The sequence below is a fragment of the Octopus sinensis genome, linkage group LG2, assembly GCF_006345805.1.
Source record: "Octopus sinensis linkage group LG2, ASM634580v1, whole genome shotgun sequence".
NCBI lineage: Eukaryota > Metazoa > Mollusca > Cephalopoda > Octopoda > Octopodidae > Octopus > Octopus sinensis.
The window spans coordinates 147,069,555-147,096,005 of record NC_042998.1 but is presented as its reverse complement, the minus strand read 5'-3'; the positions used below and the strand labels follow the sequence as shown (position 1 = coordinate 147,096,005).

Genomic DNA, 26,451 nt, shown 5'->3' with positions numbered 1-26,451 from the left:
ATATATATATATATATATATGTGTGTGTGTGTGTGTGTGGTGTGTGTGTATGTATGTATAAAATTAATCAAAGGACATAATAATTATATCTACCTTGTTTAAATCGTCAAAATACACTGATAATGACTACAGAAATCAACCGTCCGAAGGCAACCGGGCTAAGACAATCTCCCAACGTACATTTAAGTATTTGGACTCACATGGACTGGTTTCTGCACTGGCAAAAATAGCCTCAGCTTCCTCAGCACGCGTTACCATGATAGAGACTCCTAACTCGTCGCTACACTAGATAATAACAGAGTTTAATGTTCGCAAGTTAATTTTTCGTGAATTATTTTTTCTTGTGAATTAATTGCGCAGTATTGAAATTATATATATATATATAAAAAACTCTCCTTCCCGGCCACCAGGAGAGACACACCCCAAACACCTATAAAAAAACGTCATAAACAACATCCCTTTAAAAGGAATTCAACCATAAAACACCATCTCACAATTACCTTTATCTAATCGTATGTGCTCCCCAAACCCCCAACCCCATCCCCCCTAAAAAAAACAACCATTACAGATATCCTCTTGCAATTCTGACCCTTCTAAAATAAAGAATTTACCACCATTAAGTTAACCCTTGTATATACCTTTAAGATTACATCCTCCCACGAAATTACAACCCACCCCTGTTCGTACTCCACCCTGCATCACAGCTTATTTGTTGTGAAACAAGGTTATATGTCCTTGATATACCTATTGTTACATCTATAGGTGTCCATGTTAGTTTATTACAGCAGAATATCATTGTTACTGAGTATTTGTTATTATGTACACGCCCACACACAACCCATATATACATACATATACATATATGTATATTTTCGTATATATATATATGTATCTGTGTGTGTGTGTGTGTGTGTGTGTGTGTGTGTGTGTGTGTGTGTGTGTGTGTGTGTGTGTGTGTGTGTGTGTGTGTGTGTGTAAAGCATTCAGCTCTGTTCCCCATACATGGCTGCTGAAGCGTCTATATTTGGCAAAAATATTTACATGTTGCTGCCATTGGAAGGCTCACAAAAGTCTGGCCAACAATTCTCACGCTTACAACTGAGAGTAGAAAGATCATCTCTAATATTATAAATATTTCAAAAGAAATATTCTGAGCAGATAGTTGTTCTAAAATTGTGTTCATTTTAGCATTATATCCAGTATCATTCTTGCTGCAAAAATCAAATGGTTACATGCTAGGATCTACAGCTGCTAGAGATATTAATGTAGCCCATAATTTCTTTGTGCATGAGCTGAAGATTTATGCTAAAAATGTTAATAGCATAAATCAGGAGTTAATAACATATACATCTGACATAGCAATGGACTAGTAAATGTTAGTATCTGACTGTATAACGTGAAAAATCAGTCCGCTAGACCCAAAACTGTTCACCAACGGACTCTGTCTCTCCTGTTCTACACAAAGAATGCTACAAATACCTAAGCATTGATGAAAACATATCATACGAAGTTTCTGTGAATCAAAGTAGAGTGGCCCGAAAATATTATACTAGATTTAGATAAATATAGCTGTCGGAACTCTCCTCTTAAAAGAAAATATCCCACATTGCACTTGCAGTGCCTGTGCTGATTTTAATATTTGGGATACTTGATTGGTCTGTAGAGGAAATCCCCTCCGCAAGATTTTGTCATCAACTGGGAACTTCTACAGAACCAGTGATATCGACAGGCTTTTCCCAAGAAGAGATGAAGTAGATCAGTGCAGCCTTCGAATGTCGTTGAATACTGAAAAGTCTCTTAGGAAGCACTCTCATCTTGATGACCTCCTATACAACCCTCAAACATCGAGACTAACATACTTCAAACGTTCAGTATAGCAAAACAGACTATGTATAGGTATGTTTACCGAAGACGTGAACATAGTAATATTAACATTAAGTGCAGCATCTCTTGGACTCATGACCGCTACAGCACATCTAACTTTGAAGGCTGTGCATTTGCAATCCAAGAACTGGAGACTGCTACTAAATCCCTAGTAAACAATAGAGACAGTATATCTCTTGGAACCCGAAGAAACAACTGAAAATGTAGGTTATGTTATATTTCTGTGGAAGACCACACATGTAATTTGCAGCTACCCAAAACTGTACAATGCCATTCGAAAATAGGAGTATCCTGAAATAGAGAATCCCAATATTATTGAATACAAGCACAAACATAAACAATGCGACGACCACACGCTACACACATTCCTTCCAAGCATTGATGTAAACAGTGAAAGTGAGCTAGGACGTTAAAACTTAGTTCAACAAGTGCAATCTGTGTTACGCGGCTTTACTCTGTGTGCTTTAGCAACAGTCCGGATACTTATTGATCAGACCACATATATATATATATATATATATAATATATATATATATATATATATATACGCACGCACGCACGCACGCCCCCCCACACACACACACGCGAAGGGTGCGGTGAATAAACTGTCGTCTAAATTACGCAAAAATGAAAATAACACTGGCATCTCATTTTAACAGATATATTTACCAAAATTACATAAAAATATCTTGAACTACTAAAGAATAAATTTATTCAATAAAAATCACCATTGGCTTCAACCACGGCCTCCATACAACTTCGGAATCTCCTACAACTCTTCTAGATGGTATCTTTGTTTAATTTGGTGAATGCTGCCATAATCCTTGCTACAGGTCATCTTTGGTGTTACAAGGTTTTGTTGTTTTCTCGCTCAACTGCGCCCCACACATAATAATCAAGGGGTTTGCAGTCCGGGGAGTTAGATGGCCACACGTTAGGGATGATGTGGTCATAGAAATTGTCTGACAGCCATAACTGCTTATGTGATATGGTGCAGAGTCCTGTTGCCAGACATAGGGTCTTCTAGTAGCCACCCTCTTGACACAGGGCAGCACTACCTCCTCCAGGTACTTGATGTAGGCTTCCGTTTTGAGTCTGTGGCCGTGTGGTAAGATGAATGGAGGCATAACGTTGTCATCACTAGTGATCACTCCAAACATCATAATGTTGTCTGGATATTTGAATTTTATCACTCTCGGTACTTTTCCTCAGATTGCACTGTCCTCAGATTGACACCTAAACACTCTGAAATGTTTGTATTGGAGCTTCCGGCGCGAATTCCAAGCGTTACAAAATATGCAGCAGTACAGCAGTACAAATCTCTGGCAGATTGAAGTGCGTCATGGTGTTGTTTTTCTCACAGACGGTGCCCAACTGACCCTACTATACTGTGTAGTCGACAAAATCAAAAACACCGAATGTGCATGTGCGAAATTAAAGATATAAAATGGCGACAATTTAGCCTCGCACCCTCTGTGTGTGTGCGCGCGCTCGTGTCTGTGTGTGTATGGATTCATTGAGATATTAATGTAATTTTCTAAGAAAGTTTAAATGAAACGAATAAAAAGTCTTGCTGCTCACAACTTTATACAAAGTATAGGTATATCACTAATGCCAGCCACGGTATATTTATATATTGATACGCCTTTCTGACCTATGGCTTTCTCACTCCTCTTGGCTCGTTAATTTCTTGCAGCCTTTATTCAGAAGACAATTTTTGAGAGGATTTATGTCATTGTAGTAGATATTCATACTATGATACTAAAAGTGCATCAATGTTTAGAAGAATACATACACACACACACACACACACACACACACACACACATACACACACACACACACACACAGATAGAGATAGAGAGATGTATGTATAGTGATATATATTTATATATATGTATATGTATATAAATGTGTGTGTGAGCTTGTATTCTGAATTGATTTATGCTAATGCAAGTCGTCAGAAGTATTTATTGTTGACTTCGTGTATTAAATTATATTCATCTTCTACATATCAACAACAACGATCACTATGGTTATGAAACGAAAGTCTCTACTCTCATTTTCAGCAAATTTATTAACCATTTTTCCGCGGTCATCTTTCTGTTTTTAGAACCAACGGACACGATCGAATTCACTTTTTCTCTTCATTTTTTCTTGTAATCTCTCTTTCATAATTTTTCTCATATTTCTTTCTCTAAATATTATATTTGAAATTAAATATCACAGCTTCTTCTACTCTGGAGACTCTTTGACATGTCACTCATTTATTTATTACTTTCATTCCTCTCCTTTGTCATACTTGTAGCAAGAAAATTGTTTCCATATTCATGATGGTAGAAGGCTCAACTGAACACATCCTGTGATTTATATTTTCCGTTATGAGAAACAAGAATGTTTGTTTACTAAATACTTTCTGCCAGAAATACAGAAGCATTCTAAAAATCAATCTACATCTAGAAAACTTAATTTCGGCGAGAAAATTGATAAAAAGGTTTGATATACAGGACTAGAATTTTATGATATCATTAAAATAATTCCGAAATTCACTTATTTTTTATCACTCTAGAAGGTATATTAAACATACTAAATTAATTCAGAGTCCAGTAATAAAGCATGGCTAGTTTAATTGTCTCAACTCATTTTCCATCCCTTGCAGGTAAATGATACTCGTCCAGGTAAACCATTATTATTGCATGCAAAATTTGAGCTTAGAATTCAAATTACACACTAAGGGCAATTTTTTCGTGCGGACTTCCAATATCAGTAATATGTTTTACATATATTCTTTTATTCGTTTCATCCATGCAGCTGCGGTTATGCTGGAGCACCATACCTACACATAAAAACAGACGCCTTATTATCGCAAATTTAAGCAAAAAGCCAGCGGTTTTAGCGAGAGAAGATTTGTTGATTACACTGAACCCAGCACTTGACACGTATTTACTTTATCGGTTTCTAACAAGATGAAACGCAAAGTCAACGGCGACGGAAGTTAAACCCAGAATGTAAAACAAGACGAAATCATGTCCGGCAAATAAACTATTCAGCCAACTCGTCGCCTTAATAATAATGACGATGATGATAATAATAATAATAATAATAATAATAATAATAATAATAATAATAATAATAATAATAATAATAATAATAATAATGATATGATAATGATAATAATAATAATAATAATAATAATAAATGAAACATTGAAAATTAATCCGGTTTTCAACAACAGAAATATAAGAAATGAAAACGGGAAAAAAGAAAACCCCGAAACATGGTATCTGTAGGAAGAATGGCCAGATTTCTGTTTCTCCAATAATTCTCATTGGAAGACGAGCATTAACTTGATATATTGCCGACTTAATTAAAGAAGTCTTGAGATTTTTCGACAGACGTATTTGACTTTTTGTCTTTTTGCCACACAGAGTTTGGCAGAAAATCCTCCCATACAGTTTTTTTCTGCCGCACCCGGCCGCTAGCGAAGTAAGGCAGGTGGTAAAGGTGTCATCGTGCAGCTAATGTCTCTCATTTTTCTTTTTTTTGTCTTTTTTTTTTTTGTACACTGTACATTTGCTGTTGAAAATGCTAATCAAGAATGGTGAAAGGGAGGGTGTTTTTGAAGCACACTGTAACACAAACATCAATTATTCCGCTGTTTTCTGTGTGTGTGCAGTAACGAGATGGGTGTGGCTTTTATGGTGGGGCGAGAAGAGATAGCAAACACCACAACCTTCCTGGCAAAGAAAAAAATCAAATAAAACAACATAAAAACAAAATTAAAAAAAAAAACAAGCTATTTTCACGTCGCAGCGATTACCTGCCTTGATTTCCGTTAAAGCTACGATATCGTATCATATTATCCCGTATGTAATATCCAAACGTCACGTTTTTTTCTTATCGAAATATAAACACTAACCAGGTATTATCAATTGATTGACTTACAATAGCCTCTACCTCACTGCCTCTTCTCACGAAACAAAATGGTGTATTTTTCAAACAGCGCTCGTTACTTCGCTTCTCAATAATTTTCTGTTCAAATTACAATTACACTTCTTGTGTTGTTCGTTTTACACTTTTACTTGTTTTAATCATTGGACTGCGTTCATGCTAAATGCGCTGCCTTGAAGAGTTTACTCGAGCAAATCAATCATACTTCTTATCTTCAAATCTGGTACTTTTTCTTTCGAGCTCTTTTGTGAACCCTAAATTACGATGACGTAGAGAAACCAACACCGGTTGTCAAGCGGTGGCGGGAGGACAAACACAAACACGAAAACAAATGCATACACACACACACAAACACACACACACACACACACACACACACACACACACACACACACACACACACATATGTATAAATATATTTCCTCTTTTATCTTTTATTGTTTCAGTCAGTGGTCGGCGGCCTGCGTCGGGCACCATCATGGAGAATTTGAGTCGAACAAATCAACCCCACTACCTGTTTTTCAAAGCCTGGTGCTTATTCCAGCGGTTTCTTTTACCGAACCACTAAGTTACAGGGACGTATACACACCAACAGCGGTTGTCAAGTAGCGGTGCGAACAAAAACAGACACAAAGATACACATACACACACATGCATATATGTATGTGTGTATATGTATATATATATATATATATGTCGTTCACAAAAAATTCAGCGTTTGCAATACTTTTTTCGTTCGGCGTCAACAGCCCTTCTTATCTTATTCTCCCTGTCCTGTCTTTTACTGTTATATATATTTTTTTACTGTTTATATATATATTTTTTTTTACTGTTTATATTTTTGTACTGTCGTTACTGTCTCGTTTTTTTACCATTTTTTTACCATTTTTTACCCCTCTGCGAAAAGATCTCAGAATTTTAATTGATTTGCTTTTCGCAGGAAGGAAAGTTTCTTGTCGAAGATACGTCTCGCTTTTATCCTTCGAAACGTAGAGTAGATGAAACCTTAGCGACTGAAGAAGGGGTTTTTTCGTTGTGTTAACTGTCCTGTACTCCATTTTTTGTTGTTTTTAAAAAAATGTCCTGTTCCCTTGGTTTGTGTCTATGTTTTCGTTTCTCTATGTGTTCGACGTCCCTTTGGTGTCCTGTACTCATATATGCGTGTATATGTACATGTAGAGGTAGGTACGTACATATATGTTTATATATGCATATGTTTTATTTCTTTTATTAATATATATATATATATATATATATATGTGTGTGTGTGTGTGTGTGTGTGTGTGTGTGTGTGTGTGGAGGCGCAATGGCCTAGTGGTTAGGGCAGCGGACTCGCGGTCGCAGGATCGCGGTTTCGATTCCCAGACCGGGCGTTGTGTGTGTTTATTGAGCGAAAACACCTAAAAGCTCCACGAGGCTCCGGCATGGGGTGGTGATCCCTGCTGTACTCTTTCACCACTCTTTCTTCTGTTGGCCTGCTCGCTTAGCCAGCGGGGTGGCGTCATTCGAAGGCTAAAACAATGCGAACGCATTGTGACCAGCGATGTGTAACAACATCTGATGGTCTGGTCGGTCACGTGATCACGTGATATATATATATATATATTATATATATATATATATATATATATACACATACATATATGTATATATATTCATACATACAATTGTGTGTGTATGTTTGTATGTGTGTGATAGAAATATGTTTCAAAAAGACAATAGAAACTACACGTGGAAAAGATATGGGGAAAGAAAGAAGAAAAAAAACGAAAATGCACATAGAATAACAAAAAAAAAATAATTAAAGCTTTTTTTATGAAAGGTAGCGATAAATAAATACAATTAAATGAACTGAGGTAGAAATAAGAGGAACTAAATTCATTATTTTGAATTGTTAAAGAGATTTAAAGTCAAACCGGTGTTCATTGGTTTTGAATGCGTACCGATTATCAAACGGTGTCGGGTCTACTAGTCCCTAAGTAAAAAGATTGTGTAAGGGAGGAAGTAGTTCTGGACGTGGTGCAATTAGGGTCGATATAATACTGTAATATGAATGATATAAGGAATGTATAGGTGTTAGTGCCATTATTGGTAAGGTTATATATATATATATATATATATATATATATATATATATATGTGTATGTATGAATGTATGTATGTGTGTATGTGTGTATGTAAGTGTGTGTATGTATGTATACATACATACATACATATATATATATATATTATATATATATATATAATATATATATATATATATATATATATATATATATATATATGTATGTATGTATGTATACATACATACACACACTTACATACACACATACACACATACATACATTCATACATACACACATACACTTACATACATACATAAATACATACATTCACACTGCTGAACAACAGTAAAGAAAGAAATGAGTACTATCCATGCAAACTCAAAAGTGAGAGCAACAATATATCCAGAGTGTGCTTGTACTCTGAGAATATAACTGACTGATGCGACCCAAAGGACGCTGGATTGGCCTACCTAAACAGAATCTTGGAGCTGAAGCAGACATCATACTAAAGCTAGAGAGTAACAACAGTATTGACAGGAAAGTAACCTTTCTTGGACATGTGGTAGATATAATACATCTTACCTAGAAGGATATGCTTTCGCTATCCAGGAACAGAAGAGAGTGACTAAATACCTAATAAGCAAGGGAGACAAAGTTACCACTAAACCTCTACGCTGTGATAGAAAGTGTTGGCTCTGCTACACCAGTATGAAAGATATCCACATCATCAGTAACTTCCCCAAAAGTCTACGAGATACTATATGTCCCTGAAGCATGATATAGTTTCAAAGACTATTTACAATGCTATCCGCAGGAAGGGTTGCTCTGACGTATACATCAAAGATATGTCAGAGCCAGCAGGTTTTCACACTTTTAAAAGGCAAAGAATACTGGTGAAACACCCCAATAAAAACGGCAATTCGGTGCAAACATTATAAGCCTAATATTGTTCTATGGGACAGGGAGCAGGTCATACACAGTTGCAGCAGTCAGCTGTGCAGCAGATGTGAATGTAGCATCAAAAGTCCAGAAAAAAGGAAACATTTACAGCTCAACGAATACACCAACTCAACAACATATTTACAAATACCGGGAACTCAATTCAATGTCTTGCCGCTTTGTTAGGGACCGGCTTGAATAAGAGTAAGAGCTTAAATAAAACTCAAAGAAAAATTATACATACACACATCAATCCATTCATCCATCCATACATACATACGTACACACAAACACATATACATGCATACATACATACATACATACATACATACATACATACATACACACACACATACATACATACATACATACATACATACATACATACATACATACATAATACATACATACATACACACATACATACATACATACATACATACATACATACATACATACATACATACATACATACATACATACATACATACATACATACACATGATGGTCGCTTCCTTGTTCTCGAGTATAGGATGAATTTGCTTGTACGTCAAGTGATACCTATGCATGATGCTTTTTAAAGTAAAGTGAAGCCTTGCACACAATCAATCCCACTCACTGATCAACGATGACAGATACCCCAAAGAGGAAAACTAGTCAACATCATTGGCTGCCATAAAGTCGCAGGTTTTATCTTCTGGAGTGACATGCTAACACGAACTAGTGATCACTCAGTCCCATTAATGTGGTACACCATGCCTACAGTCCCATTTTCATGGTCTTTTGCTGCCTGAACCTGTTGTGGCTTCCCGTTGTTGAAAACATATCAATCTTCTGCGCTGCTACTGTGTCTTCTACACCAACGTCACCAGTTTGCCGATGGCTACTGCAACAACAAACGCTGACCATGAGAAATAACAGGATCATACATACACACATACATGCATGCATACATACATACATACATACATACATACATACATACATACATACATACATACATACATACATGCATGCATGCATGCATGCACACATACATACATACATACATACATACATACATACATACATACATACATACATACCAAAAGAAATTTGCCTTAAAAGGTAATTATATTTTGGGGTTGAGCTTTTGCATACTTAAGATGTAGAAAAAAAATTTAAAATAGAACAGTCGCGAGAATATTTCACTTTCAATATGTAGATCACAATATGATATAACAGTTACAAACTGAGTTTTGTCTTTATTGGTCAGAATGGAAAGCGCATGACACAAGATAAGGTTTCATAAGATAAATACTTTAAAAAAATAGAGTTGTTAGGTTTTAAATAGATGATAAGTTATTTTAGACTATGTGAATCTATTTTCTGATATAAGATAAGTTACATATCGCAGTAATGACCTTGCTCCATTTTCAACCAACGTAATTCGTCGTTTCTATGCGGGGTTAGAGAAAAAACGCAAAAATATAATAAAGTCTAAAACGACAAACAGATACACAGATAGACAGACCGACAGACAGACACACACACACACACACACACTGACATACAGACAAGCAAGCAGACAGAGTGAATGAGATAGATAGATCGATAGATAGATAGATAGATAGATAGATAGATAGATAGATAGATAGATAGATAGATAGATAGATAGATAGATAGATAGATAGATAGATAGATAGATATAGACCCACGCACACACATACACACGCACACTCACACACGTATATGGATGTATGTATGTGTGCGTGTGTATGTATGTATGTATGTATGTATGTATGTATGTATGTATGTATGTATGTATGTATGTATGTATGTATGTGTAAGTGACTTTATAACTATTGATAATCAAGATTTATTTGAAGTCGGTTATCACGATATATTATCGTATCGCCTGTTTTCACCGCTGTTATCAATTCCTATCGTACTAAACAAGCTCTTATCCCAGTTTTACTTTATTTAAACGGTCAACAAATATTTGTCTATCTCTTAAGGATTGCACGCCATTTTGGCGACAGGTTTCAGTTCGTATAATGACATGCTTTAGGCCCTCAACTCCAGATGGAATTGTAGAAGCACCATTGTGATATGTGGCTTGTTTTAAGTGTATTTTGACCAAGTGAATCCCAACCGAATATTCCCAGAAAAAAAAAGGAGAGAGGAGAGAGGAGAGAGAGAGAGAGAGAGAGAGAGAGAGGGAGTGAGTGAGTGAGTGAGTGAGAGAAATCGAACCAAGTATAGGACTGGTACTTTACTGACTCTGAATGGCCCAAAAGCAGTGTTGACTTCGATGGGATTTGAACCCAGAGTGCAGATAGTCAGAGTGATTGATGCAGCAAAATCTACCTGACGTTCTAACGATTCTGCTGCTTGACTGTGTTTGGGTGTTGATTACATTACTTAGGTTTCCTAAGAGATCACCCAGCTAAGTACTCACTAGGTTCGAACGTTGCATTCAACGTAATATGGCCGAAAGCGATTTTCTCTACGGGAACATTTGTGTTCTGCACAGAATGCTAACTAAACAAGAGTCACTAATACAATACAGAGCAGTCAACAGTTATGTGGCATACATTACGATTAATGAGACCAGCGATTATGTGGACGAATTATGTAAATGATTTAATGATATAATGAGAACAAAAATATATTCTATGTTGCCGTAAGTTATTGTTTGTCATCTGTCCTGTGTTTGTCAATGTAAAGGACTGGCTGAAAGTGATATGGAAGTTATATATAATAGAAGAGCACGTAACATTACTTCCTCCAAATAGGTTCGAAAATTACAGTGTCTTTACTGAGCACGCACTTCGACTAACCTCGGATTTCATAGTGATGGGCACATCTGATGGGATGCTGCTACCGCTGTTACTAGGCGCACTGGCATCCTGGATTGCATCCACAGAAGATTTGCTCTCCATCAATAATGGATACATTCCAGCCTCTGACACACAAGTATACTGTGTTCTCTCTCTACGTTTTTTTTTCTATCGCTATTGTAGTGGCTTCTGTGCCATCCCTCTGTATTGAAAGAGACGTGCACATATTCTGAAGTCTTTCTACTTGCAAAATAATCCCCCACCAAAAAAAAAATACGAAACATTTTCATCCACTAAAACTTTGTAATAAAATTTAGGGGAAACCGATTTAAAAACAACGACCGTTCACACCAAGAATTATCCATTGGGAACTTGGTGGAAATAATGGCCAAAAACAATGAAAAATCAAAGATGTGGTATTACAAAATCCCAGAAGGAGTCACTGAAAATAAGGATTGCAAGATCCCATGGGATGCAATGATTCAGTGTGACCATCAGATTAGACTCTAGAAACCTGACATTGTTGTAGTGAACAGAAAAGGAAAGATCGTTTCATAATCTGCATAGCATTCCTGGTGACAACAGGATCTAAGAGAGAAGGAATAGTGAACAACTATGATGAGCCGCAGTAGGAAATGTGCAGGTTGTGGTCAATGAAGAAAGTAGACATGATACCAATAGTGATTGGTGCACTTGGAAGTATCAGTTCCCAACCACTAACATAGCTTTAAAAGATTAGAACAAATGTAAAGATAGAACCCCTACAAAAATCATCATTGCTTGCAGCTGCAAGAGTACTCTACAGGGTTCTTGAAGCATGATCAGTAAACAAGTGCCACTTTAAGTCTGCTCTGGCAGCGGACAGCTGACATTTTTTCCATCATACTCAGCAAATTAAAGTGGAGATTTTCATAATAATAATAATAATAATAATAATAATAATTGCCCTGATGCAGTACCAGGCACTGTCTCTCGTGGCTTCTGATCTTAACTGATTGGCAGTGTTATCATGTACATATGAACTACAGCAAATATTATGGTCAATACTATATATTTGCTTGACAGCTGTTTGACCTTAGCCAGTTGAGCATGTCCCTTTGTGGCTGACGATATGTGCATCTCTGGTCACGAGCAGAAGTAGTGGGGGAGCATCATAGCCATGTGCTGAGAGGAATTCTTTGAGGTTTGGATAATTCACCTTTGGAAACGTGTGTGTGTCGTTCAACATCCTTAAACAACTCTTATTCAGGGATCTTTTGAGCGGGATGGGCTACTCAACCTGAAGCAAATTCTAACTGGACCTCATCTGCAAAGTCATGCGCTGTTTATCTTGATATGAGATCACCATGTCGTGTACATATGGTTGTGATCCATGTGCCTAGTGTACCCTTATCAGACGGGTAGTCATGATGGGTATACTAGGCTTCGTATATTTTACCCTCAGTGTCACTTTGATGGCATGTACTGCTCTCTCACTCAATAATAATAATAATAATAATAATAATAATAATAATAATAATAATAATAATAATTACAACAACAACAACAGCAATCAAAATAAAAGAGTTAGAGAGACTGAATGACAGGAAAGTAGGAATAACTTTCCAGATTGACAATAAAATCAAATAAAACCAATGGGTATTCCAGAAATATCCATCGTTGAACAAATTAATAATGAGATGTCGCTGAACGATATATGGCTGTTTAAATAATTAAATAGTTTATAATTATAACAGACGATGGAAGGCTGGATGACTGGATGGCTGACCGATTATATAGTTGGCTGTCTGTTTGCCTGGCAGGATTGATGGCCGGACGGATGCGTCGATGGATGGAAAGAGTGGGTCGATGGATGGATGGGTGAACGAGTGTGTGTGTGTGTGTGTGGATGAATGGGTGAATGATTGGATAAATGAGTGGATGGATGGATGGATGAATGGGTACTTAGCGTTGTAGGGTATGCATGTAATGTATGTCTGAATGAATGTAGGTAGATAGATAGAGAGAGACATACAGACAGACAGACAGGCAGATAGATAGATAGATAGATAGATAGATAGATAGATAGATAGATAGATAGATAGATAGATAGATAGATAGATAGATAGATAGATAGATAGATAGATAGATAGATAGATAGATAGATAGATAGATAGACGTAGGAAATGAAGGCGCGTAGATTTGTGGTTAGGAATATGGGACTCATGATTGTAAGATTGTGCTTTCGATTTCTAGACCGAGCACTTCATTTCACATTCCTCACAAGTCCACTCAAGTGGCAAAAATGAGTATTCCTGTGATCGACCTGCTTCTTGAGCCTACATGAATCGAGGAGTTTTATCCTTTTTTTATGGTATGTCGGAAAGAAAAATGATGAAATTGAAATTTATCTTAATATTCTTTCTACTCTACTTTACAATATATTCTATTATTTATGCGCGCGCACACACATACGAGGAGTTCTGAAAAGGGTGTCGCGAAAGGCCTGGTTGGAGGCCCAACCTTTCGAGTTCTTTTACAGGGCTTAGAAAAACTGAAGGAGTGCTGCAATAAGTGTGGGAATCTGAGAGGGGAATATGTTGCATGAAATCATAATTAACTTTTCAGCGCTCTCTCGTATAATGAGAGTAATGAGAAAAAAGATGAGCTTGAACTTGTTACTTCTTCGTTTCAATCATCTGAACAATTTTTCAGACAGATAAACGAGATACATTTCTCGTGTGTCTACCTGAAGGCGTATTCGATTATGCATGCTGCCCTTATGAGGTGATCTAAGGATTGCATATATAGTGTGAAATTCATGTTACCTATTACTGAAACATATGTAACAGATGAAATATAGGAATATTAAGTTCAAGCCCATGTTCTTTTCTCTTATTATTGATGTGCCCTTTATATTATATTCATGTCGCCATTTGTATTCACGTTGTACCAATTTCAGACACGACTTTAGTCCACTTCAGACTGCGCAGGACCCCGAGCGAACGCGCAACGGTGGGAGCTTAACCTGCTTAACTATAAGAGCCGAAATCTGAAGGGAATAATTGTCGCACACTGAGCGCATCCAATCGAAGGCAAATGTGTGTGTGTGTGCGCGCGCGCGCGAGTGCATGTGTGGGTGAGTATGCACATATATATATATATATATATATATATATATATATATGCACATATGCATAAGTGTGTGTATGTATCCATATATATATATATCTACATATATATATATATATGTATACATATATTTTTATATACATACACACACACACATACACACACACACACACACACACACACACACACACACACACACACACACACACAGTATTTTAGCATTTCAGCTCCGCCTCTTGTTATTGAATACTGTACGGCTTTAACATGAAGATATGGCGAATGACGCATTGAGACGCCCGCACGCACGCACACACAGACACACACACACACACACACACCACACACACACACACAAACACATGCACATAGATAGTTAGATAGATAGATAGATAGATAGATAGATAGATAGATAGATAGATAGATAGATAGATAGATAGATAGATAGATAGATAGATAGATAGATAGATAGATAGATAGACACATATACTTATGAGAGGTAGGAAGAGATAGTGAGATAATGATGGAGATTCACTTAGAGCAGGTGATCTGGTTGAAGTATCCAACATGAGAGAAAGAGGGTAGAGAAAAAGAGGGAGAGAAACAAATAGAGAGATATTGAATGAACGAAAGGGGTGATGAGGTGATGAGGTGATGAGGTGATTGATAAAGCAGGTGACGTGAGCGTCCATGTGTCCATCTGTCAGTCGGAGGTGATATTACGGTGGATGGTGTCAGTTGTACGAGATGCTATTTCTCAGGAATCCGATCATAGACAGGATACATTCGGTGGCAGTCTTGACATAACATTCACAGGATGGAGGAGAGAATTGACAGGTTGGCGATGGTGGCGGATTGGCGAAGTAAAAGGGGAGAGGGATGTTTGTGTGTGTGTGAGAGAGAGAAAGAGAAAGGGGGGAGAGAGACAGAGACAGAGAGAGAAAGGCAGAGACAGATATAGAGTCAGAGAGAAAGAGATAGAAGGCTAACAATTGAAGGTGTGTGAAAAGAAAATTGACAGAGACGGGGATTTAAGGAATTAGAAGGGTGGAGAGATGTCTAAATGGTGAGTGAATGTGTTTATGTTTGTGTTTATGTGCGTATGTGAGTGTGTGTGTGTATGGGTGAGAGATAGAGAGAGAATGGGGGGGAAACATGCGGGGGCTGCAAAATGAAAGTGTGAGGGCAGAAAATTGACAGAGGGGGTAGGTTCGTGAAATAGAAGACTGAAGTGATATCTAAATGTGTGGAGGTGGCTGTGTTTGTGTGTGCGTGTGCGTGTGTGCGTATGTGTGTGTGAAGTTGGGTATATGTACGTGTAATAGGAAGTGGTAGGAGCTGTCAAGTGAAAGCGTGGGAGGAGATGTAGTAAGAGTTAGGAATGAAGTGTATGAGAAAGTGGGTGGAATAAGAGTGAGTGTGAGTGGAGCCGACGTGAGAAAGGATAGGGTTGACTGATTGGTGACAGTAAGTGCATATGTGAGATTAATGTTGAGAAAGAAAGAGCGAGTCGCAGAAGGAACCTCTACGAAAAAAAGCAGCCAGTTCTGTTTCAAATCCCACCCTATTGTCTTTAATAAATGTATAACAACTCATAGTTAAAGCAGTGTGTGTGTGTGTGTGTGTGTGTGTGTGTGTGTGAGCATAATGGCTCAAATGGTTACCAAGTTCACATTGCAACCATGAGGACCCGGGTCGAATCCCCCAGCATGGCATCTTGGGTAAATGCCATTTCCTATACATAACTTTGGCTCGATCCATACTTCGCGAGTAGAACTGGGTAGACAAAATTGTATAGAAGCCTGTCGGCTGGATTATAATTGTAATCCAAAAAGTATGACCTTGCCATACACTGGCTCCTGATCATTCTGTCTGACATATTGCATTAATTGTACACGTGTCTACGGAATATTCAGCCATTTACACGTTTATCCAAGCTCATGTACTTTACTTGATCGAACAAAATACGAATGCTAATCGTCAACCGACAGAGGTCCATCATCATGTATGCTTGCATTGGGGTATGATATATGTGTGAAACGTTGCTAAACAAAGAAAAAGTACTCGATACTATGAGGTGAAATAATGATCCCCAAATCTGAGTATAAAAGACGAGTCGGGGACGAAAACTGATTCGCTACTCACCTGCAACTAAATAACGATTCCTACTGCATTGTCTATACATCTGTATTCTTTCTCTCTCTCTCTCTCTCCTCTCTCTCTCTCTCTCTCTCTCTCTCTCTCTCTCTCTCCTATATAATAATCTTTTTTCTCGGTAGATTTTGTGATGTATTCTTTTATTCTTTTATTCTTTTACACGTTTCAGCCATTTGACTGCGGCCGTGCTGGAGCACCGCCTTCAAGATTTTTTTAGTCGAAGAAATCAACCCCAGGACTTATTCTTTCTAAGCTTAGTACTTATTCTATCGGTCTCTTTTGCGAACCGATAGGTTACGTGGACCTAAACATACCAACATCGGTTGTCAAGCGATGGTGGGGGAACAAACACAGACACACACACATACACACTCACGTACACACACACATATGCATATATATATATCAAAATATGCAACAAGGATATCTAGAGGTAATGCAGTACAACCGTTTCAAGTAACTTCATTTAATTGAACAATGCAATCATGACATCAACTTAAATGCAGAGCAATCCTCAGCTGCATAAAGACAAAATTTAATTAAATTAAAACATATGGACACATTAGTATAATTTTACCTAAAATCTCCAAGAAGGTAAGGAGATAGACAAAGAACATGCTGTCTTCACTTTAGCTTAGAAGCTACTAAGGTATTAGGAAGAAAGACTTGTTATAGATTTTGCTTGACACTGTTTTACGGGACCACTTTTAATTTATAGACTAGTTTATCAAATCTTTGTATATTTAAGGCCAAAAGAACAAGGAACAGTGCCTGTTAGGAAGGGTATTGAGGGAATCGACAGAAATCATAGTGGGTATAGTTAGTCATAAAAAACTATCAAGAATTATTTGAAGAAATATAATGAGATTTGGTAAAGGAAATCTTGAATTAAGATGAAGGGGCAAATCACTAGTAGACTATTGATAATGAAACAGGGGAAATTTTATCTTGGGGTACTATAGTTGAATATTTTAAACAATATTGCCATATTGTATAAAGTTAAAATTTAGGGTTATTCAGGAGATTATTAAGAAGAATATTATAACAAAAGGGTAAAAAGATTTCTTGAATACTTTTGAATATATACAAACTTTTTATCCTATATATATATATACACTAGCTGAATTATCCGGTAATACCCGGAAAAGCGGGGATTATTTCCAGTTCCCATTTCCATTCCCATTACATTGTTTCATGTCCTATCCCGTTCCATGTTCAGTTCCCATTTTAGTTCAACTCCCATTCCTATACCTAATCCTATGTCAATATATAAATTTTAGAATCAGTTAGGTGTAATTAAGCCATTAAATATATTATTAACCTTTACGGTGATAGCTTATTGTTAAAACTAGGTATTACAAACTATTAAAATCATTAGTAAGTGAATAAGGAATGTCTCTATATTATTTTAACAAACGATTTTGATTGAGATCTAATTTGCCTATAATTCAACTGGATGTTAGGAACAAATAACAAAATCGGATTTAACCTGGAAAATTATTTCAATATACCAAATTTGAAAATTTTGACATAATTTTAAAATCTCACAATGTGACAGCAACAGGGAAGACCCTACAAAAGTAGAGACAGACAGTTTATAGGACATCACTCACACACAAACAGTTACAAATGTACACACAGGTAATCACGAGTTTAAAATGGTGTGTAAGTAAACATATGTATGTACGTATGCATGTATATATGTTTGTGTGTGTGTCTGTGTGTGTGTAGGTGTTTCTTTGCGATGGACAGCAGAAAAGCCACCTACCCCTCTCTCCTTAAAGCTACGTATTCCTCACATCTACCTTTCTGTGTGTGTGTGTGCGTGCGTGTATATGTGTGCGTGTGTGTGTGTAATCGTGTATATGTGTGTGTGTGTATGTGTTGTATCTATGTACTTACGAAAGTATGTATGCAGCGTCACCTGTATATGACAACTGTATTAACGTTAACATCCTATTGCTACTGCTGTTCTCGCCTTCACTGATATAAGTCAACCTCACTCTGCTACTACCTTTCCCTCCGACTAATACATTTTGCCACCTTTTCATTTTATCATATAATTCGCACTGAAATCCAATTAGCTTATTATTGAACTGGGTGTTAGTGTAATATGTATGCAAAGTTTCGTGAATACTGGTTAGCTCGTTTAGGCACTAAGATGGTAACAGACAGGCAAAAATTGCCATTTATATATTAAATATATACGATGGGCTTCTTTCAGTTTCCATCTACCGAACCCATTCACAAGGCTTTGGTCGGCCCGAAGCTATAGTACAAGACACTTGCTCAAGGTACTACGCAGTGGGACTGAACCCGGAACCATGTGGTTGGGAAGCAAGCTTCTTACTACATAGCCATGTCTGCGCCTACGTGTAGATTTTTCAGAAGTTAAAATTTTGTTATATCAAAGGATTCGCAAACTTTTATTCCCGGAATACCCCTTCTCTTCTCCATGTGTTGGAATATCGGCAGTGTAGGAATATGCCTTGTAAATAACACAGCATAAAATGGTTGGATGCTATGGAACAAACAGCAGACATTTTTTTTTTGTTTTGTATCATTATTAATTTAATTTAAAAAGTTGAAATTCTTCTGGGTCATCTTCCAGGGTTGATAAATCAATAAAATAAAATACCAATCACGTATTGGTATCGATATAATCAGCAATTTCCTCCTCCTGAATTTCTGGCATTATGCCTTAGTACGAAAAAAAAATCAATATCACTTTATTTAATGTTAAATTTTTAAAAAGTTGGATGAGCTCGGCTTTTCCTAACAAGTAACTCAGTTCTAGGCGTCAGAGAGCCACGCCCACTTACCAATCTCAAGTGAAATCAATTTTTGTTATAAACATTGCGTAGGTATGGCTATAGGCGCAGGAATGGTTATATGGCCAAGAAGCTCACTTTCCAACCACATGGTATCGGGTTGATTCCAACAGCAAGACATCTGGTTTGGAGAAGTAGTGGAAAATATGGAGTTCTCACTTAATGGTTTTACCTCGTGCACTTTAAATAGGTACATTAATAACATTACGTGCGCGTGCGAACACACACAAATACAGATATACACACATATAATATATACATATATTCACATATGATGCATACATACATACATACATACATACATACATACATACATACATACATACATACATACATACATATAACAGACGTTGTCACCAGCGTCGAGGCTTCAGGGTCATATAAACTACATAGTGGCTGGCTTCCCCGTGTTAGCGATTGCTGCTTTACTTACAGTGGTTATTCACATAAGATGAAGTACTAGTACTTAAAAGCAACCACCGTGCGGTACTCTATGTACATTCGTAGATTTTTAAGGAAGTTGGCCATGAAATGTTTGCATGTTCTCTCAAGTAGAACCTCCATACACGTCCAGCAATTTTGAGGAAAGGTTTTAGTCCAGTGATTTCCAACGTGGAGCATACGCCCCGCCGGTTGGGCCTTGGAAAACTGTGGTGAGGCGTGGGATGCAATTTTTTTTTTCTAGTGAGACATGGAATTGTGAAAATCTTTTTTTCACAGCAAAAATGCTACACCTATACCCAGCCAAGCCAAACCAAACCTCCAGCCAAGCACACTGTCTCCACGAATCAAGGAAATCTGCTGTAGTCGCCAGGCACAAGGTTTTCATTAAAGAGATTTGCCTTTTTTTTCTTTTAGTCAATAATGCACTTCTTTTTGTGCTCAGTATTTAATGAAAGAGTTACCGGTAGATTCTTTTGTATTAAATAATTGTAATAAAATATTAAAAATAATGTTTTTTTCCAACCACCGGTGGGACATGCATTTTTCTCGAAAGTTATAGTGGGGCCTGGGGAAAATAGATAGGGAAACACTGGTTCAGTAGTTTACATCAACCTCAGTACTTAACTAATATATATTTCATCGACTGCGAAAGGATGAGAGGCAAAGTTGAATTCGTTGAGGATTGAATACAAGGTAGGAAAGAATGCCGGAAGCTATTTTTTTCCATCTTAAACGATTCTGACAACTCGACACTCTTGTTTTCTGATTTAGGGACAAGGTCAGAAATTTTAGAACACAGAATTATTTGATTACATCATCTTCAGTATGTGACTGGTACTTTATCCTATCGATCCCGGAATAATGAAAGGTACACTTGACTCCGATGGTATTTGAATTCAGAACGCAAAAGAGCCGAAAGTAATACTGCAAAGCATTTTGTTCGATAGCTAACGTTTCTGCCAGTTCACCTCATTAATAATAATAATAATAATAATAATAATAATAATAATAATAATAATAATAATAATAATAATAATAATAATCCTTTCTACTTGACTGATGAAAGAAAGCCTGTCCTTCTAATTGTTGTTTCTCTTGTCCACCTCTGTGTTGTCTATCTGTCCGAACGTTTTAATGCCCTCTATTCCATTTTTGTTCCACACACGTACATATATATGTACACCTACATTTGTATATCTATCTGTCTATCTTTCTATCTATATATGTGTGTGTATGGATGTATGTATATGTATACATATATCTATGTACATACACACATATGTGTTTAGAGTTGACTGACTAGTCAATTACATAGACGCCCAGTGTTTCACTGGTACTTAATTTATCGAGCCCGAAAAGATGAACGGCAAAGTCGACCATCGGCTGAATTTGAACTCAGAACGTAATGGCAGACGAAATGCCGTTAAGCATTTTACCCGACAGGCTAACGATTCTGCCAGCTCACCGCCTTAATAATAATAATAATAATAATAATAATAATAATAATAATAATAATAATAAGAAGAAGAAGAAGAAGAAGAAGAAGAAGAAGAAGAAGAAGAAGAAGAAGAAAGAAGAAGAAGAAGAAGAAGAAGATTAACTGCAACAACAACAGAAATGAGAAGAAATTTCTTTTTAAAACCTATCCCAATATTTCAGTATTATCACGTGATAAATGACTTTAATGACAATGCTTTTGCAGTTATTAGGTCATGTTAAAGCTCGCCTTGTTCAACAATTCTTAGTAACTTTAAGACGTGATGTAGCAGACGAGATCAACATGTCAGGAATTCACCCTTATCACAACTTGCTAAAAGCAGATGGGAACAAACGCCGTTGGTAATAATAATAATAACAACAACAACAACAATAATAATAATAATAATAATAATAATAATAATAATAATAATAATAATAATAATAACGATGATGATTATGATGATGACGAAGAAGAATTATATGTCCATGCATGCAGTCAGCGCTAATGAGGTATGTATATATATATATGTGTGTGTGTGTGTGCGTGTGTGTGCGCGCGCGTGTGTGTGTGTGTGCGTGTGTGTGTGTATGTCTAATAACAGCATAAATAAAACATGTGTATATGCATATATACATACACATATATGTATATATATATATATATATATATATATATATATATATATATATATATATATATACATATATATATGTCTCTATGTCTGTATGTATGTATATATGCATATATGGGTACAGGACGTCACAAGACGTAAACAACATGAAATACGAAAACGACATGGATTACGAAATACGAAAGCAACATGAAATACGAAGGCAAGTCTGGGTATGCGAACATACCCTGATGAAGGGTCGTTCTTTATGTTACTTGTCTTGGTTTTCTTTTGTTTCTCTCGTTGTTCGCATATCTAGACTTGCCTTCTTATTTCATGTAGCTTTAGTGTTACGTAATCCATGTCGTTTTCGTATTTCATGTTGTTATGTTGTTTATGTTTTGTGACGTCTTGTACCCATACATGCATATATATATATATATCGGAGACCCCCTTCGGTCACGACACAGACCATGGGATTGCACCTAGAAAGTTACCCTCCTAGACACAAGTCCGGGCGAGGTTGTTTATGGAAAACCAGCAGTCGCCCATGCATACCAGCCTCCCCTCTCCACGCCACCAGTGTTAACCAAGGGAAATACAAAGGTCGATACAGCTTGGCACCAGTGACGTCGCAACTCATTTCTACAGCTGAGTAAACTGGAGCAACGTGAAATAAAGTGCCTTGCTCAAGAACACAACACGCAGCCCGGTCCGGGATTCGAGCTCACAACCTCACGATCGTAAGCTCGACGCTCTAACCACTGAGCCATGCGGCTTCACTATATATATATATATATCACCGTGATCAACGTGACCGACCAGTCTATCAGATGTTGCTACACATCGCTGGTCACAATGCGCTTCGCATTGTTTTTTTAGCCTTCAAATGACGCCACCCCGCTGGCTAAGCGACTGAAGAAGCTGACCTTGGCAAATATATATTTTGTTTGTTTGCTGAAAATAGTTAGAAACCGTCGGTCTGGGATATAGTTGAGATGGTAAATGTTTTTAATTTTCATTCCTTTCATGAATTTATCCCTTTTTGTGTTCTAGCACAACGCTTCCTTATTTGGAAGCCTCTTATTGTATATATATATACATATATATATACATATATATATAATATATATATATATTATATATATATATATATATATTATATATATATATATATATATATATATATATATTATATATATATATATATTATATATATATATATATATATGCGTATGTATATATATATACACATATATATCTAAGTATATACATATATATTTTTTTTTATTTATATTATTATATGATTGAACGCCACGCATTCATTTCCAAGTAAGTTTAACTCATATATATATATACACATATTATTTTTCGTCATCATCATCATTATTATTATCATTTCCTTGAAGAAAATAACCCAGCATGGATTTCGACCAGGTAGAAGCTGCCTAACACAGCTCCTGCAACACTATGACTGGGTGTTGAAACAGCTACTAAATGGCTCAAATATGGATGTAATATATCTCGACTTTGCAAAAGCCTTTGATAAAGTCGACCATGGTATGATCTGTCACAAACTGCGTGGTCTCGGCATAGGCGGGAAACTTGGAGAGTGGCTGCACAACTTCCTAAAAGACAGAAGACAGGCAGTTGTGAGCAATGGAGCCACCTCCAAGGAAACACAAACAACAAGCGGTGTTCCACAGGGCACTGTCTTGGGGCCACTGATGTTCATAGTGGCCCTTTCAGACATGCCTTCAGCTGCTACGATGGCCACCCTTGCTAGCTATGCAGATGACACAAAAAGTCTCCCACACAATACAAAACCCTGAAAATATTGCGCATCTGCAACAGGAGTTCGATACAATATACAGGTGGGCTGAGGACAACAACATGCAGTTTAATGCAAGTAAGTTCTAGGCCCTTCGCTACCGGCACACAAAAGTAAACGACGTGCATACTGGATACACTGGCCCAGAAAGAATTGCAATCCCTGAGTCAAAATCAGTGCGTGACCTGGGCATTGTCATGAGCAATGATGCATCTTTCCAAGTGCATATTACTAATCTGGTGATAAAATGCAGACGGCTAGCTAGATGGATTCTCCGAACTTTCAGAACAAGAGAGAAGGAGACACTGATGGTCCTATGGAAAACATTCGTCCTCAGCCGCTTGGACTACTGCTCCCAACTATGGTCACCACACAATATAAAACTAACAGCAGAACTCGAAGCAATTCAGAGAAGCTACACAAAGAAGATCGTCTCAATGCAAAATATCAGCTACTGGGAAAGACTGAAAGTATTAAACCTCTTCTCCCTAGAGCGGAGGCGGGAGAGATATGCGGTGATATACATCTGGAAAATCCTGGAGGGTCTTGTCCCAAACTTTGGCATTCAAAATTACCACAACCGCAGAACGGGGCGCCACTGCATGGTGCCAAAGATTCCAACATCACCATCAAAATACAGGTCCAGATACTGCAACAGCTTGGGTTTCAGAGGACAACAGCTCTTTAACATCCTCCCTAAATGCCTGAGAGACTTACATGGTGTGGATGTGGGTTTCTTTAAAACAAAACTGGATCACTTCTTGTCGGGAGTCCCAGATGAACCTACCTCACGATAGGAGACGCAGATGCGGGCAGCAGCATCGAACTCCCTTGTTGATCAAGTGCCACGTATCAGAGGTGGATTCACATATTAGTGTAGCTCATTCAGCGGTGGTGCCCCAGCATGGCCGCGGCCTTCGGGCTAAAACATTTTTAAGGATTTAAAGATTTGTGGATTTAGTATACGGAAACTAAAAGAAGCCCGTCGTATATATACATATGTGCGTGCGTGTATGTAAATGTGTGTGTCTATGTTTGTCCCCTCAACATTGCTTGACAACCAATGCAGGTGTATTTATGTCCCTGTAAGTTAGAGGTTCGGCAAAAGAGACCGATAAAATAAGTACTAGGCTTACAAAGAATAAGTCTTGCGGTCGATTTGCATGGCTGCAGTCAAAATAACTGCAACAAGCAAAAGAATAAAGGAATAAAAGAATATATATATATTCCATAGACATACCTATCCTAAATATAATTCTCAGACAGGCAGAATCAGTGTGACGCAATTTTATTAAGCTGCATCTATTGAAATCCCCTTACAATCCATCCAAAAGTTCTCATTACTGTTCCCGTCCGTCCAGTTTTGAGTTAACTCGACGCTATCAAAAATAACATTTGCCCAAGAACCTATGCATCATAATTGCAACCAAGTCTTAATGATTGCGAATAGAACTTCTTAAACCATTGATATTCATAACAAGACACAAGTACTCCATATAGTACATCAAAATTAGTATTAACGAGGTAATTTTTGACCAAAAGGGCTCAACGAATCTCCATAAAATTTATAATTTTCTGGAGCTATGATAATGAATCTATATAGTGAAAGAATAAACAAAAAGAGTCACTTCTGATATACTTTTGATAAATCTGTAGCACATAGGTGATATGCTGCATAATCAATTGTCATGCATCACAGTTGTAGAATGCACCTCTTCAGATGACTTTTTAAAAATAAGTATCTCGCCATATCTTCACTCCACTTCACTTTGCCTTATAATAACCTATAGCTGGGTAGGTGTTGCATTCCAGCATATATGTGTATGTATATATATATATATATATATATACTGTGAAAATAATAAGGGTAGAAAATTCAGAAAAATTTTCATACCGGTGGCTAACATGCGTTATAAAGTCAGTAGACAACATATTTTCATATATAATAGTGTATAAACAATTTAAGTATTTATACACGAAAGAGGTGACCTTTGACAGGACACTTTCCATGCCAGACAGGGTAGTCTAAGCCCAAACTCGTGTTTCTGTATCAATGTGCAATAAATTAATTTGCCATCTGTACTTCATCAGTGAGGTCGCTAAAATTAATGCATATTTATGCAGCAAATAGCACCGAAAACACACGTGATGCATGCTTATACATTATAATTTTCAAATCTACCGCATAAGCGCAGCAAATTCGACAGCAAATGATAATAAAAAATTAAAACTGCATACCAGAAAGGCTTTGAAATTACGAAAATTTTACTGTGAAAATAATAAGGGTAGTAAATTTAGAAAAATTTTCATACTGGTGACTAGCATGCG

The 26,451-nt window shown here is 37.0% G+C and overlaps 1 long non-coding RNA gene across 1 annotated transcript; it reads left to right on the top strand.

The window, feature by feature from the left end:
* On the top strand, positions 1-26,136 carry LOC118762338. The gene is made up of 3 exons (XR_004998086.1): positions 1-28; positions 3,480-3,484; positions 26,073-26,136. It is a non-coding gene; the product is annotated as an uncharacterized LOC118762338 (long non-coding RNA).
* The last annotated feature ends 315 nt before the right edge of the window (positions 26,137-26,451 follow it).